General features: G+C 33.4%; 1 pseudogene; it reads left to right on the forward strand.

Moving 5' to 3' along the window:
* The first annotated feature begins 19,751 nt into the window (after positions 1–19,751).
* On the forward strand, positions 19,752–23,739 carry LOC134689767 (ankyrin repeat domain-containing protein 17-like; annotated as a pseudogene).
* The last annotated feature ends 1,107 nt before the right edge of the window (positions 23,740–24,846 follow it).

Here is a 24,846-nt window from a genome sequence, read left to right on the forward strand (position 1 = left end):
AGAGTGAAAAAGTATATTTAAACAAAACGCATTTGACTAACAGGTCGAACAACTGATGTTCTTTAACCCTGCTGACTGCCATTGGCGATTGCCAAATAAAATTGATCACAGGTTGTAACAAAATGGATCTTATTATAAATTTAATACGTCACAGAAAAAAAATAATTGTTAACTTGTGGACAGGATGTTGTGCCACAAACATTCGGTGTCAATATTTCTTTAGTACACCATATCCGGATTTCGACAATAAATGTCTCTTCAGTGATGTTAGGGATCGAAACGGTATTTGGAAGGCCATATAAAAAGCACCCTCATTTTTAGATATATATATGTCGAAACACACTCTATGTATATATTTTTTTTTATATTTGTAGAAATTTTCAACTCAAGATAAAACTCTGAAAAAACTCGCAACACAAATCGGTAAGTAATAGAACTAAAACGAGTTTAAAATATTTCTTATATGACACTATTGGGTGCGTAAAATAAATGTTTTCGAGTCAGTTTAAAAAAAAAACTCATGACTAAGATAAGTACTTATTTGTTCATGACGTATCTTAGTCGGTTTTTTTTTTTTCTTTTTTCTTTTTTGTTAGTATAGATACATTTGTATGAGTACATGACTTATAAAATCTATATTGGTGCTATATATATAATATAAATGGCAAAAAAGCATTTGTATTTTATCATATTGTTTATACAATTTGTAATACTATTTCTTTTCCTAAATAAAATGTAGAATTACGTCATCTAATCTGCCAATATTTCATGTAATGATATGACCAAACTAACTACCGCAAACTGTATACTCCTTGCACTACCATGTCATCGTGAAACAACTTATTTGGCGAAACCTGTTATGCTGTGGTCTGTTTATTATCTACCAGCTTACAACGAGAGCGATTCATTTTCTTGTGACCATTGCAAGTCTAAAAAAACGCGGATGTGATTGTCATGTTATTATTTCAAACCTGAATCTTCACTGATATACAGTCATCATTTATAAATTTTCAGGATTGCGAATGACAGGTTCTGCCTAAAAATGTCAGCCGGGAATAAGTGCAAAACAGCTTTTGCACAGTATGTATTTGACAAATGTATAATGCATTTATATAGAAAGGGATGTTTGAAAATTCAACAAATACATTTCTTTTTTTTAATATTTTCAAATGCCTAGAAATCAGAATTGATCTAGAAAATCAAAAACAAGTTTAACATATACCTAGCATTGTAAGTAGCTTTGTATGTCCCTGAGTGTATCAACTCAATGATTTCTATTGAAAAAAGTGATATTAGTGTTTCGCTGCTTTTACTCAGTTTTTTAATTACAAGAAATATATTTATTTCGAAACGCAAAGGTGCTGCCTACAAAAAAGTTTTTACACCAAGAGTTCACTGTGGTACAGTAGAAATCTTTTTTTTTCGAATGTGTTATGAACGCCATTTTGATTTGGTTTACCGTTATCGAGTATCTGATTTATAGATGAAAACAGATAAGATTCAACTGGCATAACCACAGCATTGGGCCATTCCAGTTAATTTCTGACAGGTGGGGATGGATGGGGAGAATTGTGTTTATACGTATCAGAAAAAAAACACCAGGAAAAACTACCTATTCAGATCTGAAATTTAAGACCTATCAGATGTAGAGTTTCTGTTCATATTGGGTGGATGGGCTTTCATGGGAAAAATGACCTTTCAGAATTTTTTACTGCAAGGATTGTACCCATCAGAATTTTAAATACAATACCAGATAATGCATGATACGTAACTGTCTACATTTAAAAGCATCCCTAAGATCTGACATAGGCATTTTTGTAACCCATAAGATGTAATTATTTTAAATTATTTACTGCTGCAAGACCCTCAGAAGTTTTTTGCGTATAAGTGTATGTGTCAGATGAAAAAAACAAAATTTTCACCCCTAAGATGTATAAATTTTACACCCCTCAGAAAGGACCATCCAACCCCCTTTAGCAGATATTAACTGGAATGGCCCATTGTCATCTTGTCCTCTGTGTTGACCTACCAAATTACAAAAGATAATTAAAACCTGACATATCAAAAATTGTCAGCAAGATAATATCTTTGTTTTTTGTCAACACAGTCTACACTGTCAATAATCCCCTTAAATGAGTTTTCCAGTACTTATCATCTAATCGTTCTTGACAAAAATATGACTGCAAAAGAGAAACTGCAAAAAGTATCAACAAAACCTGAGCAGGCAATTAGTTAATAGGTAGATATACCCGTGACTAAAAGTTGGATATTAAAAATTTCTAGTGAAAATCTACCTGAGACCGCCTGAATGAGGTAGAGACCTCCTTGGTCTTTCAATGTCCCTTAAATTCAAGTTTGTCCTAAAATGTAGAAGAAGTTGGGGAAATGGGGGTTCTGGGCCATTTTGTCTCATGTTAACCCTATGGGGAAAAGGTAGTCTCCTGAGAGGTAGCCTCCCGATGTGAGGCTAATTTCTATGACGTCATTTTAAGGTATTACGACACTAATTAATTAAATTAATTAATTTCTTTGGAGATAAGGTCATTATAAAGTGTTATTAATGACGTTTTTTTTTTATTACGGATAAGTATATACATTTTTTCTTTCTTTAAATTTGATGAAAGTCCCAAGTCTATTAATAAATATACAGAAAAACCCCATCTAAGTGAATATACAAATTTTATTGTATTATATGTCTCTGGTATTATATAATATTTATTGATCTACGGCTGTTAAGTGGTGTGATGACATGATTATTAAATCAATATTGAAAGCGTGTTTAAACTTGTCCATTATTGTACGTAATGACCTTTAACATGCTGATACGTGTTTTATAAATCCGCCGCGAATTATAGAACAAAACTTCTAGTTGGTCTTATGAAATCATTAAATAGTTATATTATTGGCACTAATTAATATAATACATCTTAAAACTTATGGGGTGATGTTTTGTTAAAGTATTTTATCTTGAATTTATCATATAATTGCTAAATCACTGAAAGCTTGCGTTAAATTGCCTTTGTCGTACTAAATAATCTTAGCATGTTAAGACTTGTCAATAATCGGATTTTTATTAGTCGCCATGTTGAAAATATTATAAACATTGTCGCGTTATGCAGTCTTTTGAAATAAGTAAATCATAATATTAATTGAATTAAATAGTAAAACTCTGATTCATACAAAGATGAGATGTATCAAGTAGTTAATTTTTATGTGTTCGATGAAACATACATTATAATACGTCTTTTGTTTAATATCCAACTATCATCCCTCCGTTAATCATATATTAATATATAGTATAAATTGAAAACTCATTTTATTATTTCCTCGATTATATTCACTTTTAATTACTATAAAATGCCAACTGATAAACAAGACATTTCAACAGTTTCTGTTGACCTCAATAGCTTGGTGTGATTAAGTACATGGGTGAATGACCATTAATGTAAACATGTCAAGTAATTCTAATCAAATAATGATTATTTCAACTTTATTTTTTATTAGGCTGTACTTAAACTCTTAAGTACTATTCATTTTTGATTAATTATTTCCTTAATAAATGCTTTTATTTAAAATTATTTTGTATTACAGCAGGATCAGACTGCACACAATAAATTTGCCTTGCTAGCAAAGAAAACTACGTCTGATCGCTCCAACAGGTAAATTAGACTGAACTGATTCGATCGAAAAAATTTGCAGGATTTGAAATTAATCAATCAGATTACGTAAATTACGGAATTTCCACAATTCATGAAAATTCTGCTAAATAAACAATGTGAATTACGGGGGTCGTACATTCACAGTATCTTAAGGATTTAAAGGTTTGGTATGGCTAATAATTTGTTTATTTTAAACAACTTTTAGCGTTTAATAGTAAAGGATTGTACGATATAAATTAAAGTTTTCTTTATAATTTTGTTTTTAAATTCGGCCACACCAATTTAATTTCTAGTTCTACGGATTTTTGGACTCCAAAATTTGGGGCGAGCGAGCGATTTGAAAATTTTAATAAAAAAATATTTAATTTGTTATTTTTTGAGGCGAAGCTTGAAAAGTAAAGGCGAGCGATTATAATTTTTTTTTGTAAACATAAAATAGTAGGTTTTGACAATATTAAAGCTTGATTTATCACTTGTACTTTGACATTTCTTTAATTTCTGAAGTATTTTTTCCCTGTTCACCAAGAAATAAGTAAATCTGGTCTATGTATGTGTGACTGACAATAAGACAATTCTCCATCCAAGTCATATTCAGTTTGGGGACAACCCCTTAATGTTATAAATATCCCTTTTACATGTTTTATGAGGGATCAATATAAGTTATAATATATTTGTTTGTACAAAAGGGCTCATATGTTCTCAAAGAACTATATATCTATCTCGTATTAAATGGTCAAAACATGTCCAAGAATTTTGTAATATTCCTAGACTTTAACCATGTTAACACATTTTCTTTAAGGCCACACCAATTTAATTTCGTGTTCTACGGATTTTTGGACTCAAAAATTTGGGGCGAGCGAGCGATTTGAAAATTTTAATAAAAAAGTATTTAATTTGCAAATTTTTGAGGCTAAGATTGAAAAGTAAAGGCGAGCGATTATAATTTTTTTTGTAAACATAAAATAGTAGGTTTTGACAATATCTAAGCTTGATTTATCACTTGTACTTTGACATTTCTTTAATTTCTGAAGTATTTTTTCCCTGTTCACCAAGAAATAAGTATATCTGGTCTATGCATGTGTGACTGACAATGAGACAATTCTCCATCCAAGTCATAATCAGTTTGGGGACAACCCCTTAATGTTATAAATATCCCTTTTACATGTTTTATGATGGGATCAATATAAGTTATAATATATTTGTTTGTACAAAAGGGCTCATATTTTCTCAAAGAACTATATATCTATCTGGTATTAAATGGTCAAAACATGTCCAAGAATTTTGTAATATTCCTGGACTTTAACCATGTTAACACATTTACTTTAACAGTTTAATATTATTCAAAATAGGTGGACCCCTCTTTTAGAAAAAGTTGTTTAAAATATGATGTAACTCTTCTCTTTTTGAGTACGAAATTCTAAGTTTTCAAAAGTTTTGTATAGAAGAACTATACAAATCCTTGGTATTTCTATTTTCTTTTCTACATCAGTAAAATTACCCCTTGTCTGAGGGAGGGTTGTTCTCAACCTGATAATAACAAACACAGATCAAAGTACGGCCTTTTACACAGGGCTTTGATACAGACAAAACAGCAGGCTATAAAGGATCCCAAAATTATTAGCGTACACAATTCGAACAGGAAAACCAACGATCTAATTTATATATCATGTATATCCAAACGGGAAAAAATTACCAATGAACAACCTCAACAAATGATAACTGCTGAACAAAAGGCCTCTCAATCAATCAGGACAGGTTCGCACCCACTCATGTTCGCCCCCCTTTCACTGTCGCACCCTACATGTTCGCACTCAAAGTCCGTTCGCACCCTACATGTTCGCGCCTAATTTTAATTGGTTTTGGATTTAATAACTTTGTAATCAAGTTTTGGCTAGTAGTATTCTTATAAGTATAATTGTTTTCGTTGTCTCAAAATAAAGTGAGACAGCATTTTTCATTGTGTTGAATAAAACTTAATTATGTTTTGGACAGTGTATTGTTAAAAAAAATGATAGTCCTTTCTCAATAAAGTGGGATTCTGTCAATGTGTTATTTTGTGTTGAATTACTCTTAATTATGTTTTGGTTAGTTTATTGCTATAACTTTGTTTCATTGACTTGTTTCAAAATGGAGTGAGATTCTGACTACTTTTTTTTTTGGTGTGTTGAATAAATTTTATCATGTTTGATCATGTTTTGGTTATAATAGTGTATTGCTATATTTTATTGTTTCACTGTTTCAGATCAAAGGGACCAAGCTGTTAAAAACAATTATCTTTTGTGTTTTTCATTTAAAATCTTCAATCTTTTACTCATCTCAAGCTATAAATACATTCAGTATTTACACGAAAGCAATTAAAAACAACAATCATGATTTTCCAATTATTCACCTGAAATTTTAATTAGAATTGGGCGCGAACGTGTAGAGTGCGAACGGACCTTAGGTGCGAACGTGCTAGGTGCGAACGTGTAGGGTGCGAAAGTATATTGGGCGCGAACGGACCTGATACCCATAAACATGCAGCGGCTATGGATAGTTTTGATTCGCCAGCATACAATATAATTGCAGTTGAAGGCAAATCCTTCAGAAGTTCTTTGTACTTTATTCTAACAACGAACATTTTTTGATAGGGAATTGAAGTGAGGGGGAAAGTAACCAATTTTTTGTTCTTTACAGGTATTTCCGCTGTTATAAATTTATATCGGAGCACTCCTGCTTTGGATAAATAGGTTTCATGCTGAAACAAATATTTTCACAGATATTTACAAAGTGTGGTTGGGTGCTTTTATGTTTAAAATCGTTATATACAGGTTAGACTGTGATTTTAAAAATGTTGATATCTTTTTATAATATTTACAATAAAAAAAACGGTGCGGGAAATGGGGATGATTACATTTTTGGATGCGGGAAGCGGGAATATAAAAAAAATAAAAAAATTCTGTTTTGAAAAAAACAGGTGCGGGCGGGTCCGTCGAACAAGGAATCAAATTGGTGTGGCCTTACCAACTAATTTAACGAATAACAAATAAAGGGAATAGACATATGCTTATTTTCAAAACAACGGGAGAAAAAGGGGGTATTTTAATTTTAAAATTTCGAAAGTTTGAAGTAGTCTCCTGCACTGGTAAGGTGTACTGACTTAGGGCAGTGTCATTTAGCTAACAATGGAGAGGAAGTGTCATGTGTCATGCCCCGCTATAGTCAGGAAAACCTCTTCGAACAAAACCTTTGCAGTCTTGCATAACTGCGAGAGCAGCTCTGTTTCAAGTGATGGTAATGTTGACGGGCGGTGACTACTTTGGCGTCGATCGATGCGAAAGGATTGAATAAATTTGATCCAATGTCATTCCTGAAAAGCCAGTATGATGATGTTAAAGATGTCATTAAGCGTAAAATTAAACAGAGAGGTGGAATGAAGTGGTATCTATCCACGAAGGTTAAAATGAGCAGACGAAAAGAAGATGCCATAGAAACTGCAGAGCCGCATTTCCGGGGAAAATGTCAGACCAGTTCAAAATTGAAAGATATCGATGCCGAATTAAAGGAATCTATCAAAAAGATGTATACATCTTTCATTGAATACCAGAGACAAGGGGGCAATTGGACGGTGGATAAAGTGGTAGATCTTACTATGCATATGGCACGGTACAGACCATCAAAAGGCTGAAGTTATATTCCACTTCCAATTAAACTCAGATCAAAACATGCCATTATCAATGTCAAAAATAAAGACAGCAAATGTTTCATGTGGTAGATTTTGGCAGCAATTCACCCAGCGAAATGTCACGGAGAGCGGGTTTGAAAATACAGGGAACACACTTCAAGCTTAAAATTTGATAAGATCATATTTCCTGTGAAATTAGCTGACATACCAAAGTTTGAAAAGCAGAATGAACTATTTAAAAACGTGTTTGGGTTTAACAAAGGCGAAGTATTCCCTATACATATTTGATATTTGAAACATCGATTTGAACAACATGTTAATCTACTCATGATATCCGACAAAAAGAAGTCACATTTCTGCTGGATTAAGGATCTCAATCGATTTTCAGAGGACCAGCATAGCCATCGCGCACGACATTTTCACTGTCCATACTGTTTACACGGATTTACCAAAGAAAAACTTTTAAACAGTCATTTACCGAACTGCCATACCCACGGACCATAAAGACAATAAGTGGTTACATTATAAGGACATTCGTAAACAGCTTAAGGTTCCATACGTTATTTGTGCAGATTCTCAATGTCTTCAAAAACCAACCGTTGATAGCAACGAATGTGACCAGAAGACGAAAAAGACTACAAAACACATTCCATGTGGCTTTGCATACAAAGTTGTTGGTTTGACACCAGAAACGTCAATTGAATCAGTAGTATATCGGGATGCAGATGCTGCCGAAAAAATTGTGGATTGTATGATAAAGGAACAGGAAGAAATAGAACAACGATTTAAACATTGCGAGCCCATGATCATGAGTGGGAGTGATTGGCAATCGTTTAAGAAGGCAAAAGAACTAGCAGACATAAAAGTTCGAGATCATTGTCACGTGAACGGAAAATTTCGAGGGGCGGCTCATAATGACTGTAATACTAATTACAAGTTTACAGGTCGAATTCCAGTGGTATTTCATAACCTTCGGGAATATCATAGTCATTTGATTATGCAAGCTATTGGAAAAGTTGAAGGAAAGCAACTAAATTTTTTAGCTAATAATATGGAAAAGTATATTTCATTTTCATTGGGATGTATGGATTTTATAAACTCGCTCCAATTTATGTCTTCCTCATTACAAAAACTCGGGGAAAACCTTGCAAAAGAAGGTTCGAGTAAATTTAAAACATGACAAGCCGCTTTAGAGAAGAACAGATAAGCCTACTTCTGCAAAAACAAGTATACCCTTACGAGTATTTTGATTCCGAGGCAAAATTTTTAGATTCTCAACTACCACTGATTGAACATTTTTACAGTACACTATCGGGAGAAGGTATTCCGTCACTGGACTATGCGCATGCGCAACATGTATGGAAATTGTTTAACATACAGAATATCGGACAGTTCCATGGTCTATACGTTCTATCAGCTGTCCTTGCATTAGCCGACGTCTTTGAAAATTTCAGGGAGATCTGTCTCAACTACTATGGACTGGATGCTGCACATTTTTATACATCACCCGGTTTAGCCTGGCAGGCTGCCTTGAAAATGACAGGTACCAAGTTGGAATTACTAACAGACGTAGACATGCATTTGTTATAGAGAAAAGTTTAAGAGGTGGAATATCAATGATATCCCATCGCCATGCCAAAGCTAACAATAAACATGTACCAAACTACGATCCAAATCAACCCATTAATCACGTGATGTACCTAGATGCCAACAACTTATACGGATGGGCCATGTCACAGGCACTTCCAGTTGAAGATTTCAATTGGCTTAACGATTCTGAAATTGAGAACCTTAACATTAGTGACGTTGCAGATGACAGTAAACATGGTTTTGTATTAGAAGTTGACATAGAATATCCTAGGGAACTACACGACGACCACAACGAATATCCACTCGCTCCAGAAAAATTGAAGGTTACAAATTATATGTTATCGCCCTATGCAGAAGAGCTATTGGATGATTTAAACTTAAAAGGAACATCAACAGAAAAATTGATACCAAATTTACATCCAAAGGAAAAATACGTGGTACTTTACAGAATATCAAAACCCTTCTTATCACTTAGAATGAGACTAACAGAGATCCATAGAGTCATGACATTTGAACCACGACCCTGGTTAAAAGCCTATATTGATTTCAATACAGAGAAGATAAAGCTTGCAATTTCGAGAAAGATTTCTTAAAACTCATGAATACCGCAGTCTTTGGAAAGACGATGGAAAATTTAAGGAAGAACAGATAAAAACTTGTGAATGACCAATCAAAGGCCAGAAAATTTATCAGCAAACCAACATTTCATGCCTTCAAAATATTCAACGATGACTTGGTTGCTGTGCACATGTTGAAACAACGATTATACTTAAACAGACCTATCTACGTTGGATTCACTATACTCGATTGGTCAAAGACACTCATGTACGATTTCCATTATAATTACATGAAGGATAGATATGGGTCTAGAGCAAAACTCTTGTTTACGGAAACCGACTCGCTATGCTACAACATCAACACTGATGATATATATATATCAAGATATGATGGAGGAAAAACACTTGTTTGATACGTCAGAGTATAACCCTGAACATCGGCTTTATAGCACCTTAAATAAAAAGGTTTTAGGAAAGATGAAGGACGAAACACATGGTATTCCCATACAAGAATTCGTTGGTCTTAAGTCAAAGATGTACTCATTGATATATGAGAACAATGAAACACTCTGCGAAAAGAAGACATCTAAGGGTATAAAGAAGAGTGTGATCAAACATGACACAAGACACGAACATTATAAACACAGTTTATTCAATAAAGAGATCCACATGTCTACCATGACTCAGATCCGTTCATATGACCATACGTTATATAATATATCAATCAACAAACTCGGCTTATCCCTTTATGATGATAAAAGATACTTACTAGATGGGATACAAAGTTTGGCCTCTGAACATTGGAGAATATAATGAGGTTGAAAATCAATATTTTAATCACCCTACGTCTATCATTTGAAGAAAGCGGGCGTGTTTTAAGAACTCTATACGATGTCTAATACTTGTCCCGTGTGTAAGATAGGATTTTCGAGAAAAGATAATATGTTGCGACATCATAGAAATAAACATGGAATTAGTCAATCATATCTACAGAGCAATGGTGTATATCCACAGTCGATTCCATCGCCTCCGCCTCCTCCGCAAAAGAAAGATAGCATGTCGCCGCCTCCTCTTCCTCCGTAAAAAGAAGGTAGCATGCCTCCTTCTCTGCCGCCGCCTCCTCCGCCTCCATCTCCACCTTCACAGGAGGGGAATAGCCCACAGCCACCACATAATGTGATACTACATCATCCGTTCATTATGATGCTGGCTTGACCTACTGGTTCAGGTAAGACGTTTTGGATGAAAACATTATTGGAGAGAGCACGGACTATGATAACACCATCACCAGAGAGGATAATATGGTGTTACAAACGATGGCAGCCTTTATTTAGTGAAATGCAACAGGCCATTTAAAACATTTTGTTTGTTTAAAGTTTACCTGAAAATTTGAATGATGATTCATTCATAGACTCTAGATTTCTAAGTTTAATCATTCTAGACGATTTAATGAGAGATGCCACAAAAAGTAAAGATGTGTGCGAATTATTTGTCGAGGGAAGTCATCACCGAAACCTAAGTGTAGCTTGTATAATGCAGAATGCATTCTCGAAGGGAAAGGAAATTCATACCATGAGCATCAATAGCCAATATATAGTCTTATTCAAAAAACCACGTGATCAAGTTGGACCAGCCATATTTGCTAGACAGATGTATCCTAATAATCCAAAGAAATTTATGAATAAGTACAGAGAGGGAACACAGCGACCATATGGGAGCCTATTCATTGATCTGAAACAGAATACACCGGAAGACGACAGACTAAAAATTAATATATTCGAAAACAAGAACATGATAGATGGAGGTGTGACTGAAGAGTATATCAGCAGAAAGTAACCAAATCCATCTCAATTTGAAGAATCATTTCAAAGTGAACAGACGTATTTACCAGACGAGAGAGAAATCATGCTTTCATGTGAAGATTGCGGTGTAGTCTTTGAAAGCGTTCCTGATTTAGCTAGACATAGGAATAGGTGGTGCCCAGAAAATAATGATTTAAAAAGAAAAAGGGGGAATGAGGATGAAGACATACCCTCGAAGAAGTCTCATGTAAACGAAATTGATATTGACGATGGGGAGGATACGGCTTTTATAAATTAGCCGGACTTGCTAGAGAGGCAAATGAAGATGTATCGAAAGAAAAACTTGATAAATACATGAATGGCATCATGAGTGAAGAAGATGCCAGACGTATGGCAAATCGGAAACTAAAAGACGAGGATATAGATCAGTTTTTGTCCAGATATAGCAGTTTGGTTCAGTATCTACTATAGTTACAAAATTGTAAAATGCACGACAAAGTCATGAATAAGATCATAGAGCTAGTTAATGATGACATGGATTACGAGAAAGCCATCAAAGTAGCTATCAGGAAATATAAACCTCTGTTAGAAATTTATCTAGATGAAGTTATTGACAACGAGACTGACAATAGTTATGAAAGCGAAGATAGCATTGATTATGATGACGAGGAAGAGGAAGGAGAGGAGGATGAAAATGAGGAGAATGTTGATAATGAAAGCTAAACTGTACTTTCCACATATCGAAACAAGCAATATCATGTAAAATGATTACATTGGTCAAAGAAATTCAACTCTTGGATTAAAGCTCACGATATTTGAAAGAGTCTCGACAGTTTACACCCCTGCACGAAAGATATCATACTGTTGGCCCTTTCGTGAGGTTAGATATACTGTTGAGTGATATACGACTCTATATTTCGTTAATGTAAAAATTGGTTAAAGTGATTGTGTTATCTTGTAAAGACACCATGAGGATGGCTCTCCGACCCATGTCTGTCTACTTGACGGGAATATTAAATATTGTACATACTATTGTTGTTATTCAACTATGTGCCTACTGAACAATAACTACACCTACTATGAAACAGTTAATAACACACTTGCATAACGTCACTGTAAATCGTGTACCTACACATTTAATCGATACAAATAAAACATTAAAGACATCTGTACATTATTCAAGAACGCCATTTAATTAGCCGTAATTAGTAACACTTAATAATGACCTTATCTCCAAAGAAATTATTTTATTTAATTAAGTAGTGTCGTAATACCTAAAAATAATACCTAGAAATTAACCTCACATTGGGAGGCTTCCCTTTTTCCCGTAGGGTTAACATTAGACAAAATGGCCCAGAACCCCCATTTCCCCCACTACTTGTAGATATCGAAGATGACATCATTCTGGGAATTCCCTCTAATATAACCTTTATATTTAGAGAGTCTATGATTTGTATGGACATTGCAAGACCAGGAGGACTCACCATCTTTCAAGCGGTCTCCAGTTGGATATTGCATATCGAAAATCGAATAACAGCCCGTCTGGTCTCTTCACATACATCATGAAAACAAGGTTTACCAAATTTTGTATCTTCTGCAAAAATATCACAAAAATTCACAATGTTAACACGCTTTTCTATGTGTGTTCGGCTTACGTTTAAAACAATATGGATACATAAAAGATGGTTCAGACAATGCTGTGCAAGATAGGTTTTCATAAATATCTTGTCCTATCATAATACACAACATAACCCTTTACCAATTTTGCATTTTATTTTTGCAAATATGCCAGGGAATCAAACCACGCTTCCTGAAGTCACTTGTTCATGTTGTTAATTTTATTTATTATAGACAAACGCTCTTACTGCAATATCTATATGTGATAAAAAAAACATTTATGATTATAGTTTTGATTTTTTTGGTTATCGTCATCAGTGTCATTCAGAATGTTTGCTTTATCATCTTTTCACTATTTATCTACAGTTTTATCATTTCAAATGTCAATTCTTCCCATGCTTTAGGTGTCAATGCCGGTTATCTTTATCAGGTTTTATCAACTAATACGTCTTTAAAAATATTTAATTTACCTGTTTTTTTTAAATATTTTTCAGTGGAATTAAAAGAAGAGGCGAGGCAGTGCGCTTGTCGTGGTAAGGTTTTGTAAATAATTGTCGTGAACATACATGTATGAAGATTTAAATCAAAACAAGAAACAAGATTTAATGTGTCAAAGTCTTGTGTGTGTCATTAGCACATCTCTGTTAGGGAACAGTGTAGAAATACATCCGGCGTATACCTTCCTCTTTAACCTTTTGGTACAGTGTGTGTTTCAATAGCACAAACCTGTTAATGAACCCCGTATAAATTAATCACGCGTTTAATTTTTCCTCAAAACCTGCTGAAAAACGCATATAATTATCAATGTCACAAAGTTCTGACATACGACATATGTATCTGTTTTGAAATTGGAAGTCAACAATCGGAAAGATATCATCACGCATTCGTTAGAATTTGTTTTGAAGTCGTCCATCTGTTTTAAATATCAACAACCTTTACTAGATAAACATGTGTGTAACCTCAAATAAAGTGTTGCCATGAGAACTTTCAGTTTGCTTAATAAAACCGATATCAATGTCATAGTATCTATAAATTTTCACTCAAATGATACAAATAGAATAATTTGGTTTCCAGGGATATACATAATAAAAGGAAGATGGTCAGTCAGTATAGTTATTTGTTGATAATTTCTGCTGTAGTTTGTCTTCATATTGTTCTATCATATATTATTTATATTATTATAAGAAATGTTCAGCAAACTTTAAATAATGTATCCTAGTCATTTCGAGCAAACACAAAAACATCTTTAAAATGTTATTAAAATATTATGTCTAATGTCATAAAAATATCACCAAAAAAATACGTCAGAAAAATATTAAATGTATCGTAGAATATATATCGCTAAAAAGTTTTCCAATATATTTTCTAAAATATTTGCATAATATAATTTTAAAATGTTTTAAAGAAATATTATGATTACGTGAAGAACAATGGCGTATAAAACATTTTGATAATCTTTTAAAAAATATTTTCTAGAAATATTTTCTGAACGTTTGTAAAACCTCATAAACATCAAATAATGTTATAAAAATGTTTTGTGGATGTTTTCTTTCAAGTGAGAATGTGCCTAAAATGTTTTCAAACTGTTTTAAGAAGATTTTTTTGGCTGATAACTAGATTATATCAAAATAAAAATTTCTGTACTTTTAATCGAGTACCTACTTTTTAAAAAAACAAATCATTAGTTTAATTTGTACGCAGTGTTTATTCTCTATACAAACAAGAATAAAAAAGTTGTTTTGCTAAGCATATGAAAATTTACAATTTAAAGTCTCTAAAAAATAGAAGTATCGACACATTTTGACACATACAAAATGGTAGACACAACTCATCATGGTCAAGCCACTCACCAAATATGAAGTCATTCTGTTCAGCAGTTTAAAGTAATAAACAACTTGAGAACAATCAACATTTTGAAATACTATGTACAAGTAAACAGGAAACAGGTGCCAAATACAAAAATGTTTACATGTTGCAGTTCATCACTATCAAGCAGCTCATTAAATATAAACTCAACTTTATCAGCAGTTTTGGGAAAAACAATGATACAAATATTTTTGGACAAAATCCGACATATATAGGTGGACAGACGACAGACAGTGCAAGAAAGCATACATTCCAATAGTCCAAATAATTATGACGTCTTGAAAGGCTATTATAATTTTTTTCTTTGACGCCTTACATCGACGTCATAATGCTGAAGCCGCCATTTTCGGTTGGACTTTGAGAGCATATTTTGCTCTCCACTTTGAGACCCAATTTAGCCATCAAATTTTCATTGAAGGCTAATACAAAATGCATATATAAAAATTCTTACCTTTTATGTGTTTGTTTGTGCAAAATATTTCCAATTAATCCCTACAGAAATAATAATATAAGGAACAATTCCATCCGAGGCGGGAACATGTCGACTGCATTTTTTAAAACGTTTGTCTGATTTCCTTTAAGGAGATTATAAAATAATTTTTACACCAAACTCGGTAAAACCCGAATTTCCGGAACCATTGTTTTACATTATCCGGAAATTCAGGTCAGTAAAAATGTACCGAGTTTGGTTCAAAAATATATTTTATACACCTAAAATGAAGCATCTTTAGGAGAAATCAGCTAAACGTTTTAATAAAGCAGCAAATTCCTTCTCAAAGTCCAACTGAATATATGAGTTTGGCGTTATGACGTCGATGTAAGGCGTCAAAGAAAAAAATTATAATAGCCTTTCAAGACGTCATAATTATTTGGACTAACATTCCAACCACAATGATATAATGTTTAGTTTTTCACTATCCACTTTTATTACCTATCTTATACACATCATGCATATGTCAAACTGAACATGCATGATATATATGCCTATTATGGATATGGATATTATGCAAACATTATACACATTTTTAAGTTGAAGTTACAAATGACTAAAACTTGTGTCCCAAATTCAAATTTTCAATAAAACTTCTCTTTATAAACTAAAACGCCACACTTCTAACATGGTTACTTTCTAAGTCAATAATCATTGATAATTGGCTTTAGAGATGAGAACGAAACACCATACAACACCAACTTTTTGATTTATTTAAGATTACATTGAAAAAGTCAATCAATGGTCTTATTCAAAATCACTTCGAATGTCTTGTAGTGTCATATCTTTTTCTTGCTGTGCCATGCTTCTGAAACAAAAATTAATCTTACATTCATATATAAGTTTCTTGCACATTCCTTTATTATAGAACGATTCACGTTGCATGAACGATATAAATCCCCTCCCCTTTAAAGTTTTGAAAAAAATTAAAGATGATAGTCCGTCGGAAGGAAACGATAAATGGCTGACCGTATTAAGAGAGAGCAATATGCCATGCTGAACTTTATTTAGTTATAAAAAAAAACACATAAAAGACTTTAGACTAGATATGTCTCCAGTCAAGAGTCTTGTTTCATTATACTCGCTGATTGTTGTCTGTCATATTTTTTTGCTTTTATTATTTTGTATACCTCTGGCTCTGGTTTTTTTTTTTTTTTAGGTTTTTTAGTTTTCATAAATTTATTGTATCATGTCATGCGTGTAGGGGCCTTTAAAAGCCCTGCTACATTAAACATCTTATTGTCCATTTTAAGTGTTAAACTCTGTAGAGTGACATAGTTTATAACTTGTCATTTGTAGGTAGCTTAGGTCCTAGAAGTATACTGTATATAGGCACACAATAACATATCAAACGTGTGAAGTGGTACGCATTGTTTTCTCAATGATGATAATAATATAACTTAACTTCCGAGAAACACAGATGTCATTAAATGAGTTGTTTATATGTATTTGAAATTATTTAAAGGAAAGCAAATAAACGATACAAAAAATAAACTTAGTACACTGGTTACAGATTGCATTTCTTAATTTCTAAAATATACACGAACGAAATGAATAAACATTAAAGGCTCTTTTGAATTTTAATATAAGCAAGGATTTGTATAGTGTCACTATATAAATCCGTGAAATAAGAAGGAATAACATATGACTTCAAGATATCAAATTAAGGATTTCAACGGTATAGTATCTTGCTTGTAATGATATTGATACCTTTTTTATTCTATAATTCGAGAAATCCTATTAAAGAATGGACTGCCACCAATTCATCTTCTTAAAAAATCTCTCCCTTCAAAATTGAAATGGAAATCTCTTGTAAAGAAGCCCTTGAACACATACTGGCCAAAAACCTTAAAGGACGATACCGAATCTATTAAAATCAACTCCAAAATATATGGAAACTAAACATCTTTTTATTGGCAAAAATCATCCAGTTTGGACTATATTTGACAAGACAAAAGCTAAAATTTGGAAAGTTATCATTAAAAATAAAAAAAATTGAGGAACATTTACACTAAATTCTGATAGAGCGAAATTTAATCAATCAACTTCTTCGTTCTGTCAACTATGTAATAGTTTTGAGGAAAATATCTCTCATTTTCTCCTGGAGTGTCCACTGTTATCCAAAACTAGAATTAATTTTTTGAAAAAACTAAGGATTTTCTTCTTCCAGGCATAGATTACCTTAGCCGTATTTGGCACAACTTTTTGGAATTTTGGATCCTCAATGCTCTTCAACTTTGTACTTGTTTGGCTTTATAAATATTTTGATATGATCGTCACTGATGAGTCTTATGTAGACGAAACGCGCGTCTGGCGTACAAAATTATAATCCTGGTACCTTTGATAACTATTTACACCACTGGGTCGATGCCACTGCTGGTGGACGTTTCGTCCCCGCGGGTATCACCAGCCCAGTAGTCAACACTTCGGTGTTGACATGAATATCAATAATGTGGTCATTTTTATAAATTTCCTGTTTCCCAAACTTTAAATTTTTGAAAAAAATAAGGATTTTCTTATTCCAGGCATAGATTACCTTAGCCGTATTTGGCACAACTTTTTGGAATTTTGGATCCTCAATGCTCTTCAACTTTGTACTTGTTTGGCTTTATATATATTTTGATATGAGCGTCACTAACGAGTCTTGTGTAGACGAAACGCGCGTCTGGCGTACAAAATTATAATCCTTGTACCTTTGATAACTATTTACACCACTGGGTTGATGCCACTGCTGGTGGACGTTTCGTCCCCGAGGGTATCACCAGCCCAGTAGTCAACACTTCGGTGTTGATATGAATATCAATAATGTGGTCATTTTTATAAATTTCCTGTTTCCCAAACTTTAAATTTTTGAAAAAACTAAGGATTTTCTTATTCCAGGCATAGATTTCCTTAGCCGTATTTGGCACAACTTTTTGGAATTATGGATCCTCAATGCTCTTCAACTTTGTACTTGTTTGGCTTTATAAATATGTTGATATGAGGGTCACTGATGAGTCTTATGTAGACGAAACGCGCGTCTGGCGTACAAAATTATAATCCTGGTACCTTTGATAACTATAATAATAAGATACTTTGAACCAATCAAGGACTATGTTACTCAACATACAACAGATGAGGTCTGGCACAGTGTCTTTCAATTCAAACCAAAACTAGGGAGATGTGCTATAAACTATATATAAACCGCTTAAAATTGCTTAAGGCAATGATAGTTGACGGTCTGAAACAAACAGTTTCAAGTCCGTATAATTTGTGTTTTATCGTTTATATAACTGAATATATTGACTGTATTTGTTATCTTTCGTCCCTCTTTTATAGATGACAGTCGGATTTTATGTGTAAATAGAAAGAATTTTACATATCCACTATATATTTTAATGTGTAAATAGTACATTTACTTGGAGTTAATCCTTGATGTTCCTTATAAATGAAGGTCATACGGAGATAAGGAGAAGAGATGAAATGTAGTACTATATCGTATCGTGAAAAAAATTAGCTAATTCCACAAAACGTTGTTCGTGGGGTTTTGAATAAAGTTTAAATAAAATGTTATTTGTATATCCGTATGTCATTATAGTACTATGGCTTCCTTAAGGTGTCGATAACAATGTCGACCGATTAACTTATTTGTAGATGTTGTCTAACTGATAGGTTGTCCTATTTAATGCTTGTGTTTATGTATTTTAACTTTCAAAATAAAAGCTTACAGAGAGAAAAAAAGAAAAATACCTGGTTTACGAGATTCATAACTAGCAATCTCCTAGTTTAAATGTCAGAGACATTATGCAGATCTCAACATTTTGAACATTTGTGCACTGACATATTTTTTAAGCGGTTTTAAAGATAATAGTAATAAATGAAATTAACACCTTTGTAATAATTTTAGTGATATCGACCATGTTTGTCGACAGACCGAGTTTTCGGACACACTTTGCAAACTATATACTCCACTAATAACGGTTGGCACTTTTGATAAAATTTGGCCTCGTAGATTGAGAGAATTTGATCTTTGTAACAGTTGATGGAATAAGGACGGCGACGAACAAGTTGATGGCTACACTCAAACGTTGAAAAGTTACGGACACCATGTGATGACAAAAGCTCCAATGTCCCTTCGGCTAGTTATGCTAAAACATCAGTGTTGAAAAGCTTTACTTATAAGATATATCAAAGACCCTCAAAAACTGAAATGTTCAGAACACACAGAACAAAGAGTACTCGAAATCATTTAAAACGACTTCAAATCCAACAAAACTTATAAAATAATCATGTATTCAAGACATAATCGTCTAACCCTTCAGGACATTTTAGATTATCCCCGGTTTTCGTAGAGCTTGTTTTCGATGCAGAAATATTCAGACTGTTTTTTTGTCTTTTCATGTTATTTCATTTTTTTTAAATACTACTGATAAATGCTGTTGCAATTGTGTTGTATATGTGGGTTTTATTTACTCAATTATCTCTTTTGTTTTAAAGTAAAATGTACCATTGATATTTTCAGATTCCCACAATTTCGATATTGAGCGTTGGAAAGAGCAAGACGTAATGTTCGTTCAAACGCCTGTTGTAAAACTAATATCAAAGATCCTCGAAACAAAACCCACTGTCTTAATAGTAGGTGAACCTGGTATTGGAAAGAGTATGTTGATGCATCATATGGGTTTAAAACTACACAAGCTGGATTATAGGGTAATTCCATGTTCTGGAATCCAGGTTATAAGAAATCATTATAAAAAAGGCATAAAGCAGATGTTTGTTCTTGACGATATTTGTGGACGATTTACTGTAAGTTTAAGTGATATTGAATACTTGCTTAAACATGAAGATTCTTTAAAACTGATGTTGGAAAAGGGGTACTGTAAAATAGCAGCAACCTGCCGATTAGATATTTACAATGATGACAAATTCCAAGCATCATGTTCTCTTTTCACATCAAATATCTTTGATCTGTCTGCTAAATATTCGAAGGAGGACAAATTAACGATATGTAGAAAGTATCTAAACGAAACTAGTATCCAGGTTTTGAGAGATCAAGATGAATCGTTTACACCTCTGATGTGTTATCTCTATTCAAAAAATGAAAATATTAATTTGACTGATTTTTTACACTCTCCTTATGAAATATATAAAAAAGAATGGGACAAATTACAATCAATTGACCCGTACAAATATTGCGCACTTGTCTTATGTGTCATTTTTAATGGCATCATTAAGGAGTCATTTTTTGATAATTATAATGAGAATATAAACATCGATAAAAAAGTCTTGAAAAACATTGTTGACATCTGCAAATTAAATCGAAGTACATCAATTAGTAAAATGAAAAATGTATTTGACAGTATCATTGGAACTTACTTACGGAAAAATAGAAACGAGTATAGAGTTATACATGACAAAATGTTTGATTTTATATGTTATTACTTTGGTAACAAGGATACACTGGTCAGAAGTATATTACGTTATGCACACATCGACGTTTTCAATGAACGGACAGAGCTAGAATCAATTAATGCTCAATATGGTAAATTTGTTATAATGATATCGAGGAAATATGAACATGACTACTTTGAGAGAATAAAAAAAGATTTACAACTTGGAAAACTGACTCAATGTTTTTGCAATGCACAGATGAAGCAAGCAAACTATAGGTCTTTATTTCTTAATGTATTAAAGTCACTGGACAACGACTACTTTATTGATAATCGCATTATAAAAGAAAACATTATATCATCCTGCAACAGAGGATATTATGATATAGTTGAATACTTTATTTCCAAAAATATTGATTTAGATGAAGGATATTCGTACACCACACCTATAACAGCTGCTTGCAACAGAGAACACGAAATGATAGTACAGTTACTAATAGATAAGGGATGTGACGTTAACCAGGTTGCCGGTTTGTTTGAGACACCTCTGACAGCCGCTTGTTACAGAGGAAATGCGATGATAGTTCATTTACTTATAGATAAAGGAGGTGACGTTAACCAGGTTAATGGTATGAGCAAGACACCTCTGATAGCTGCTTGTGAAAGAGGAAATGAGATGATAGTTCAGTTACTTATAGATAAAGGATGTGACGTTAACCAGGTTGACGGTATGAGACAGACACCTCTGATATCTGCTTGTCAAAGAGGAAATGAGATGATAGTTCAGTTACTTATAGATAAAGGATGTGACGTTAACCAGGTTGACGGTATGAGACAGACACCTCTGATATCTGCTTGTGAAAGAGGAAATGAGATGATAGTTCAGTTACTTATAGATAAAGGAGGGGACGTAAACCAGGATGGCGGTATTTTTTATACACCTCTGATAGTTGCTTGTAAAAGAGGAAATGAGATGATAGTTCAGTTACTTATAGATAAAGGATGTGACGTTAACCAGGTTGACGGTATGAGACAGACACCTCTGATATCTGCTTGTGAAAGAGAAAATGAGAAGATAGTTCAGTTACTTATAGACAGAGGAGGGGACGTTAACCAGGTTGACGGTATGAAACATACACCTCTGATAGTTGCTTGTGAAAGAGGAAATGAGATGATAGTTCAGTTACTTATAGATAAAGGATGTGACGTTAACCAGGTTGCCGGTTTGTTTGAGACACCTCTGACAGCAGCTTGTTACAGAGGAAATGCGATGATAGTTCAGTTACTTATAGATAAAGGAGGTGACGTTAACCAGGTTAATGGTATGAGCAAGACACCTCTGATAGCTGCTTGTGAAAGAGGAAATGAGATGATAGTTCAGTTACTTATAGATAACGGATGTGACATTAACCAGGTTGACGGTATGAGACAGACACCTCTGATATCTGCTTGTGAAAGAGGAAATGAGATGATAGTTCAGTTACTTATAGATATAGGATGCCACGTTAACCAGGTTGACGGTATGAGACAGACACCTCTGATATCTGCTTGTGAAAGAGGAAATGAGATGATAGTTCAGTTACTTATAGATAAAGGAGGGGACGTAAACCAGGTTGGCGGTATTTTTTATACACCTCTGATAGTTGCTTGTAAAAGAGGATATGAGATGATAGTTCAGTTACTTATAGATAAAGGATGTGACGTTAACCAGGTTGACGGTATGAGACAGACACCTCTGATATCTGCTTGTGAAAGAGGAAATGAGAAGATAGTTCAGTTACTTATAGATAGAGGAGGGGACGTTAACCAGGTTGACGGTATGAAACATACACCTCTGATAGTTGCTTGTGAAAGAGGAAATGAGATGATAGTTCAGTTACTTATAGATAAAGGATGTGACGTTAACCAGGTTGACGGTATGAGACAGACACCTCTGATAGATGCTTCTGAAAGAGGAAATGAGATGATAGTTCAGTTACTTATAGATCAAGGAGGTGACGTTAACCAGGTTGACGGTATGTTTGAGACACCTCTGACAACCGCTTGTTACAACGGAAATGAGAAGATAGTAAAATTAGTTTTAGACAAAGGATGTGATATTAACAAGGTTGACGGTAGCAAAAAAAACAGCTTTGACAGCTGCTTGTACGAAAGAAAATGAAAACATAGTACAGTTACTTATAAACAAAGGAGGTGATATTAACAATATTGATGGTATGACAGATACCCCTCTGAGGGTTGCCTGTAAAAGTGGAAATCAAAACATAGTACAGTTACTTATAGATAAAGGATGTGCTGTTGACCAGGTTAATTGTCTGCGCGAGACACTTCTGACAGCTGCTTGTCAGGGGGGAAATATGAAGATAGTACAGTTATTTATAGACAAAGGATGTGATGTAAATCGGGGTTATAGTATAGGACAGACACCTATGACAGCTGCTTGCATGGGAGGATATGAAAAGATAATACATTTACTTATAGCAAGCGGAAGTAATGTTTACGAGGATGATGGTATGAGAGATACACTTCTGATCGCTGCGTGTAAGGGAGGAAATGAGAAGATAGTACAGTTACTCATAGACAAAGGATGTGATGTTCACCAGGTTGATGGTTTGTTAGAGACATCTTTGACAGCTGCTTGCAGTAGTGGAAATGAAAAGTTGGTACAATTACTCATAAATAAAGAATGTGATATAAACCAGCCTAATGGTAGAGGAGTTACACCTCTGTTAGCTGCTTGTTTGGAAGGTGATGATGAGATAGTAGAGATACTTATAGATAAAGGGTGTGATGTACACATGGCTGATAGTATGTGTCAGACAACTCTAATAGCTTCTGTCGAAAGCGGAAATTTGGAATTAGTACAGTTACTTATAGACAAGGGATGTGATGTTAACAAGTCAGGATTAGTACAGACACCACTGATAGCTGCTTGTTGGCGAGGACATGAGAAGATAGCAAAGTTACTTATAGACAATGGAAGTGATGTTAACCAGATTAATATTATGAGAGATTCACCTCTTACAATTGCTAGAATCAGGGGACATAAAGAGATAGCTCAGCTAGTTATAGACAAAGGGTGTTATGTTAACGAGATTGATGTTAAGAGAGCGACGCATGCTTAAATTATGGGGATTTGTTGAATAAATCCGTTACAGACAGAGGAAAAAAATATGTAAATATTCCTTGGTATAAGGGACAGGCACATCTGACAACTGCATGTAAATTTGTACAATAGGAAATGAAACGATAGAACAATAACAAACGGTTGTGATGTTTAAAAAACTGATTAAATGGTTGCAGAACTTGCTACAGTTGCAGATATTGAATTATAGGAAAAAAGAGGTTACTGTAGTCACTTCCTAATGATGTAATTCGATTATCAAAACTAAAACATAAGTATATGAAACTAGGACCTCCGACACTGTTATATCACGATTCAAATGAGAAAAAAGTTAAGTGAAGAAAATATGAGTCTTTATTTATCTAATTATTTTAACACTGTTTAAACAGCTGAAAGTGCTGCATTGATTCCTTGAAAACTTGTGTTTAGTTTTAATATTTTCAAAGCATAAAGAATATATATATATAATATATATATCCATCTTTTTATTAGATTTGGTCGCGATAAGACTATCGTCTTAAGAGGCAATGCCAGAGAAAACCAGGCAGGACTGTTCAACTAAAAAAAATTAATTTGGTCAAACTTATATTTTTCCCTTTCAGTATAACATACTGACTGGGAATATATAATTTTTTTTCAATTTTTTGTGAATTTGACATTTTTTTTAATGAAATTCAATATAAGGGCTCAAACCGCTATTTTCCATTGAAATGTATGGGGAAAAGGCCAGTTTCTTACTGTTTTCAATTATCCGTCATCAGAGAAAAACAATACTTATGACAAAACTACCTATATGGAAGTCTAGTACTATGTTGGTGTAAAAAATAATAAAAATAAAATTTTTGGTATCTTTTTAATTTTTTTCCAAAAATAAGGTAAAAAAATGCTAAAATAAGGAAAATTGAGAAAATTGAGAAATGCCAGTTTCTAACCGTTTTCAATAAACCATCATTGGAAAAAAACAGCCCTTATGACTAAACTACCTATATGGAAGTTTAGAACTATGTTGGTGTAAAAAATAATGGAAATAAAATTTTTGGTATCTTTTTGATTTTTTTCAAAAAATTAGTTAAAAAAATGCTAAAATAAGGAAAATTGAGAAATGCCA

This window comes from Mytilus trossulus, chromosome 11, assembly GCF_036588685.1.
Source record: "Mytilus trossulus isolate FHL-02 chromosome 11, PNRI_Mtr1.1.1.hap1, whole genome shotgun sequence".
Classification (NCBI taxonomy): Eukaryota; Metazoa; Mollusca; class Bivalvia; order Mytilida; family Mytilidae; genus Mytilus; species Mytilus trossulus.